Source organism: Pinus tabuliformis, chromosome 4_2 (assembly GCF_031772625.1).
Source record: "Pinus tabuliformis cultivar Carrire ecotype Pingquan chromosome 4_2, CPIR1, whole genome shotgun sequence".
Lineage (NCBI taxonomy): Eukaryota > Viridiplantae > Streptophyta > Pinopsida > Pinales > Pinaceae > Pinus > Pinus tabuliformis.
Window position 1 is genome coordinate 79540140 of NC_142304.1, and position 7534 is coordinate 79547673.

The 7534-nt window shown below is 39.3% G+C and overlaps 1 pseudogene across 1 annotated transcript; it reads left to right on the forward strand.

The window, feature by feature from the left end:
• Window positions 1-577: 577 nt before the first annotated feature.
• Window positions 578-5517, forward strand: LOC149168303 (serine carboxypeptidase-like 35; annotated as a pseudogene). Its single transcript, XR_016259165.1, has 10 exons — window positions 578-1098; window positions 1258-1365; window positions 1668-1763; window positions 1885-1977; window positions 2242-2330; window positions 2523-2804; window positions 2902-3038; window positions 3135-3224; window positions 4165-4281; window positions 5359-5517. The product of XR_016259165.1 is annotated as a serine carboxypeptidase-like 35 (transcript).
• The last annotated feature ends 2017 nt before the right edge of the window (window positions 5518-7534 follow it).

Consider the following 7534-nt stretch of genomic DNA (forward strand, 5'->3'; position numbering starts at 1 on the left):
CATCAAAAGTATGCAACATGGGTAGTCCTTGGATGAGGGATTAAATTTTTCATCCAACGAGTACTCCCACTCAAAATTTTAGTAAAACCTTAGAGAGATAAGTTGAAAATATGAGTTGAAAAAGTAGTTTTATAAGTTTATTATTTTTACGCCGTAAGGCGTTCCCTCTGAGAGAGACATCCCTAAAATGTGACGTGTGCGATTGTGAGCCATTGATTTTGTGTGTTAGATGATTAGAGTGTTTTCTGCCGTTCGTTTAATCTGTTTTATTTATAAAAAAAATAGTATTTTCCCATGGTAATGGGCCATGAAAAGCCAGACCTGGCCTGCTGGCGATGAGACTCTTCTGCTGCCTTCACATAGACTGCCGGCTGGCAAAGAGACTCTGCGATAAGACTCTTCTGCTGCCTTTGCATAGAGTGCCACGTCAGCGTTAGTATTACGTGGTTTAAACGTCGTCACCACCATCAACTTGTAAAAACCGAAGGGGCACTGAACATGCCACTGTGCCAACAAAAGGTTAAACACAGGCAGGTACAGAGTTTTCCGTCCGTTACAAGAACGGCGAGGAATGAAGGCTTGGTCAGGTAAGGCGGCTAAGTTAGTAAGGAAGTCACGATTATAGGGCAGTTTGTGGTCCCCACTCGTAGAAATTGCAGGTCCAGCTGGATGCAAGCATTGTGGAACTCAAGCTGCTACAACGGGCACTGGTATCTTGTCTCCTTGGCGTTATAAATCTACCTCAGTTCCCATCCCCACTTACTCTCATCTGCGTGCGACTGTGGAGTGCTTTGCGTCTTATTTTTGGTGTCGGTTGTGGAGTCATGGCGTTGGCCGTTTCTTCATCATGTGCCCCTGAGTGGATATGCATTTTGGCTCTGGTTTTGCTATTCTGGCAATGTGCGGGTGATCATGGCAGACTCACGGAAGCAGAAGCCGACAGAGTTGTCAATCTTCCCGGTCAGCCACCGTTCGATTTCGCTCATTATTCGGGATATGTCAATCTAAATAAAGAGAGCGGCAAGGCTCTGTTTTACTGGTTCTTTGAAGCTGCTGAAAATGCATCACAGAAACCTCTTGTTCTCTGGTTAAATGGAGGTACCTTACCTTATTTTTGCCTAACCTTGCCTTACTTGCTTCCACTCCATACCTTTTCATTGTGGTATGTGTGAATCCACAATTTCATAGCATAGCAATGAAGTATACTAGGGTAACGGCCAGATGAGTAAGTGACATATCTGCAATGCGTAAATTCAGGACCAGGTTGCTCATCCGTCGGCTACGAAGCGGCTTTGGAATTAGGGCCGTTTCTGGTGGAGAAGAACGCACCACACCTTCGCTTAAACAAAATTTCTTGGAATAAAGGTTATTCACCCTTTTCTTTCTACATTTTCTTTTATGGAACACTTTGGACTGAGACCTGGATGTACAGTGATAGTTTATTTTCATTTTTATCGGTGTATTTCTCTGCTCCCTTTCCCGCTTGCACTTACTCATCATGGACTAGAAATACAAATTTAATGACGTTCCGGACTTTCACATCTCTACCACTTGCTACCATCTGAATGAGCGTGTTATGTTTATTGCAACATTTTAACTGTTAGTATTTTTGCTTTAAAGCCAGAGTCTCCGGTCTTTATTTTATTATCTTTTTTACTGTATTTTAGTGGCAAATATTTTATTCTTGGAGGCACCTGTTGGAGTTGGCTTCTCTTACACAAATAGATCCTTGGATTTGAATGAACTAGGTGACAGCATTACAGGTGTAGTACTATTCACAGTCTGATTTTCTTTCTCTGTGGCTTTGCGTTATGTTAATACTTAAACCCTTATGCCTAGAGAGGAAAAGCAATGAATAAAACGCTATTCCGCTTGAATTTGCAGCTGAGGATTCGTACACATTCCTGTTAAATTGGTTCAAAAGGTTTCCACAGTACAAATCTCGTGAGTTTTACATAGCTGGAGAAAGCTATGCAGGTAATGGACTAAGCATTAGGATCCAGGGTTGCTCTTGAAGTTCATCTTATTCATAGGTGCGTCACAGGTTTTACATATTTAACTTAATCATCACAGGGAGAGGTTCAAGCCTCAAAGCACATCGATAAGCTCATTTTTGTCTGATTGTCAACTAAATTTTAAAATGAATTAGAGTTAAGACTATGAAAGCTACATCTTCTAAAGAATGCAAGATGAGGACGGATTCTGAATAATGAAACTTGAAGTTCCGATTGTGTGTCTCAGGACATTATGTGCCACAGCTTTCAGAGGTGATATTCGATCGCAACAACCGTTCAACCAAGGATAATGTCATTAATCTCAAAGGCTTCATGGTAATGACCTTAACTTTTACCCTGCACGTTCCATTCATAAACAAGAATCTTTGCACATTTCTTACCTGATATAAACTTACATTCCTTGAAAGAGTAATCCACATTTTACTGTTCTTAATCCAGACTCTTTAATTGATTTGTTTGTTGAAACTTCCCTTTGGATCAATTCTTTGTGTTATTTCCCTATTGAAGGTGGGAAATGCAGTGATGGATGATGATCATGATCTGAATGGTATGATAGATTATGCATGGAGCCACGCAGTTATTTCAGACGAAGATTATCATAGTTTCAAGGACTCCTGCGATTCCAAGTCGAATAACGAGTCATCACCCCTGTGTGATAGTGCCATCAGAAACTTTATTCAAATGTACGCGGATATCGACATTTACAGTTTGTACACGCCCGTTTGTGTGCACCGGCTCGATAAAACTACATCACGCCTTGCGGCATCCGCCAAATCCCTGTCAAAACATGTATTTAACACTACTTACTCCCTTCCGTATAAGTATCTAGTTCTTTCTTGTCCATGGTTATTTTCTCATTGTAAGGTTCGTTCTCTTAAACGTGTAGGACCTGTGGCATAAATTACCTTCTGGTTATGATCCTTGCGTGGAAGATTATGCAGAAGCATATTTCAACAGAGCTGATGTGCAGAAAGCACTACATGCAAACAAGACCAAAATTTCTTATCCCTGGACACTGTGCAGGTACGGGCAGAATTGTACAATTCTCGCTCGTTCTAGGGATCTCTTGTTTTTATGGTTTTCTTACCTTATTAATGGAAATGTCTTTTCTGTATACAGCGAAGTGATCTCCTGGAACGATTCTCCCACCACCGTTCTACCCATTTTCAGAAAGCTCATCAAGGGCGGTTTAAGAATATGGGTATACAGGTACGGAAGTTTGTCCTTGGAGCTTTCTGAAAATGCAACAGTTGAATTGACTCAAGGGAGAGAAATTTTTTAGTTAACTACTCTGGATTCCATCCAGCTGTTTGAATATTTTGCCCTTCGAAATCCTACAGGGCGATCCGTTTACATATTGGATATAAAATAGAATGGATTGCCGTGATCTTTGTAATGCAAATCTCTCAAGGCACCCAGAGCTATATTTTCTATTTCATATTTAAAACTAATTCTCTGAAATTACAAGACCTGTATATATTTCACATCTTACCTTACTAATTGAGTACTTTTTTATCTGTAGTTGCTCATGGTTTGAATAGTAGAGCATGGGATGCCTGCCATCTTCTTTATCTCGTTCTCTACTTTGTTATTATGCATAGAGGCTGTAAATCTTCTCGTGGTCCTAAGTCTTCCTATTCTGATTAAGTAATCAAATTGAATTTAAACTGACTTTTTATCTGTCTTCTATGGGAGATATTTTCTTCCTATTTTCTCTTCTAAATGATGCAAACTTAACCGACATTGTATTAGTCTTCTATGAGATTTTCTATTGCAGATGATGATAACGCTGTCCAGTATATATGATGCTTAATCTTGCATTCATAAAATTTTCAAATCCTCTCATTATCTGTGTGCTAAATCTTCTCCATTACCTTCAATACGACAAATCCTTTCCGTTGCGTTCAATCATAACTTTCAAATAGCCAACAGTTTATCAGGCAAGTCAGTCTTTGTTATTCCCCAATTCTTAGTGCTTTGGTACCATTCCTTATGCAGCCCAGAGATTGATCTGGACATCTAAAAAGTTGCAGAATTGCATCCAAAGATTTGGAAAGAAATATTGCTAATCTAAGATCTTAAACGTTGTTGTTCGACTTCAGTGAACACAGTCTATAATTCCAATTGAATACCGTTTTATTTTTTGTAGTGGTGACACCGACGGTCGAGTTCCTGTAACTTCAACACGGTATAGCTTATAAATGCCCTTGGGCTTAAGATAAAAGAAGAATGGAGTGCTTGGTACAACAGCCAGCAGGTAGATACGGTACTCTACCCTTCTGCCTAACCCTAGTTTAATTTTCAATTTCAGTAATGGTTTCTTAAATAGCCCTTTTGCCTGGTTGTTGTTCGCATATTAATTTAATTTCCCATTTGAATAATGATTTCTTAAATAGCCCTTTCCAAATCAATATGGTTGCCCTGTTGTTGTTCGCATGGATTCATTCATTTATCTTCACCTTTAACTCCACAGTTTTTTCCAACAACAAACAAAGGTCTCTAAACAGGTTCAATGCATATTTATGGCTACTTGCATTACATTTCAACGGTTTTCGGCATCGCTCCCTCAAATAAAAGCTCGAATTCATCGACCGTTGCTTCCAAAAAAGCCCGCAAAAGCCTATTCACATTTCAATATTCTTCCACACACTATGCCTTACGGCGTTTCCTTTGCAACACTAGGTGCAAATGCTAGTTTAATCTTTTTACTTTTTTACTCCAAAAATGGTGAATCATCCCCCATGGTTGACATCATCATCTTGAATCCTATTGGTTCTTATAAAGTTTATTTTGGTTGTACATTTTTCTTAAGAGACCCATTTTAGACCTCAAAATTCTCCTAATGCTTTGTGGGGACAAGCTGAACCTTTGTATGGTCAAAATTCCTCCCATTGGGGGCAGTATCAAAATCCCCATGGTCAAAATCTGCCACTATGGGGGAAAGATCAGTACCAAAAAGGTTGGAATCCTCAATATGGACCCTATTACATGCCTTTTGATGCTTTTTAATCCTTAGTTTTCATTTTTAGCTACATTGGAGTTACCAGATGTGTTGAGGCTCACAAACAACCAAACACTTCATTCACCGTATTGGCCTATGGTTCCTATCAAAATTCCTAGCGATTGTCCAAAATTCGAAGGGAATTTTGGAGAATACCCCTAAGATCATGTCATGACTTACCATTTATGGTGTTCATCCAACTCTTGGGTTGACGATTCCATTTGATTACGTCTTTTCCAGCGAACCCTAATGGGTATTTCCGCCAAATAGTACATCGAATTACCTCGAGGTGCCTTTCAAGATTTCAATCATTTGGCTATGATTTTTCTTACCCACTTCTAGCTACTGGTTCGGTATGAAACTGGTACCCATCTCCTAACGTCTTTGAAACATAATAATTATACCTACATCTTTGATCACGTCCATGAAGGGAGACGTCGGGGTCGTCTTATTAAGTTTGAAATCCCTGATGAGATTTTAACCGAATGGTTTACTAAGTAATTCATTAATCAAATCACCAAAGACATAAGCTATGGGTGGCAATGTGATTGAAGAAAAAGTCATCACTCGTGCTTAGTATCTAGATTTGGTATATTTGCAATCTGGCACACTTTATGATCTCCTTCCCAATAATCCACAACCTTTAACTGATTTGACATCTTCTAAACCTATGGAGACACCACCCGTTGATAGTATTATTAGGTCAATGGCTCAAAATTCTAGTAATGATTCTTCTGCTTCTACGAAGCAGAAATATGCTCCGGCTAATACACCTTCTCCTCTTTCGAATACTCCCAAAAATCTTGGTAAAACTTTTGAGGTGAATGTTCTCCAATCTACCACAACATACAAAGCCTCAAAGGGAAAAAAGAAGGGTAAAAGGTAAGGCTAAATCTGATACCCGTAAATAGGATCCTCCAAAATCATTTGCTGATGATGCATCCAAACGCAAGCCGAAATATCCTTGTCTTATATGTGATGAAGATCATTATACCAAGGATTGTCCCCACCTTGTTGAGGTTAGTTGTCTATTAAAAGGTACCCCAGGGACATCAGTTGTGTTAAAAGAACCCTATCTGTCACATCATACTTCACTGGTAGATCAACCTCAATCCTCTACATCTTTAGAACCTCAAGTTTTTATGAGTGGAATGACACCTGCCTGTGTTGTTAATCGATCAAAATATTATTAGACTCCTACAAAACCGGTTGTGGAAAATGATGCCACTACTGGGCCTTCTACCTCCACTCCACCCACTTCTGGTCCTCTTCATATTAAAGGACCTAGTAATGATTCCATTATCCGACCACCTCCCAAAGGTGTTCTTTAGAAGTCATCGTATAATTTGAATGCGCACGCTGCTCAACATTATAATATTGTGTAATATTTAGCTCAAGCGCCTTCGACAATGTCAGCATTGGAAGTCGTCCATACTTGTCCATCGTAAAGGAAATCATTACTATCTGCCATAGGAGGGATTGATCCTACGGATTCTAATATGATTACCTTTTACCTCGAAAACCACGTTCCTCGTCTCCCACATCAACTTGCCTTCTTGATACAAGTTATTATCAAAGGGAAGACTATTCATCGGACTGTTATTGATGAGGGTGCTTCTACTTACATCATGTCCCTTTCATGTTGGAAATCTATTGGCTCTCCACCTCTCAAACAATCCCCTAATACATTGGAAGGCTTCGATGGTAGAGGTTCTCATCCATATGGTATTCTCAATTATTTTCCAATTCAATTGGAAGGAAAAATCATTAACCTGGAAGCAGAAGTTGTTGATGCCAATCTGAATTAAAATCTTCTACTTGATCATAGTTGGACCCATGCAATGTTTTGCATAATTTCTACTTTATTTCACGTGCTCCATTTTCCTCATCAAGGGAAAATAGTCAATGTTGATTAACTCGCCTTTTTCTCTTCCAACTCCTCAAATGGAAATGTGACATATGTTGGGAATACTGATATCCCTTACGAGAGTGTGGCGATGGGTCTTTTCAAAGACTCTTCCCTTATGGAAAATTATTCCCTTCCACCTGCAAACGTCGCTTCAATTAACATGGTCTCAAATTGTCACGATCCTTGGGTCATTCCACGTCCTGATCATATTGATAGTTTTGGTGATGTTATGTCACTTATCCCATAGAGAAAGCATATAAGGCTGTCGTTTTGGCTTCTACAGAAACTTCTGAAATTCATGATCATTTCAGTATGAGTCTAGATGCATATTCACAATCTCCCTGGCTCGATTCTTTGGATTTTCTAGATCCTTTGAATGAGACATTTCCAACTGATGAGAGTATCACAAAAGTTATGTCTCTCGAGGAAACTCCATGGAATGATGCCCATCATCATTCCTCATTTCTCCCAAGCCTTGGTGAGATTTATTCTTGTCCAGAAACCCTTATTCTGATATATTAACTCATCCACTTGAGACACCTATTTTGGTTCATGAAGTGTTGTCCGAAGGAAACATGGGAAACATTTAAGCTACAATGATAATCGAAA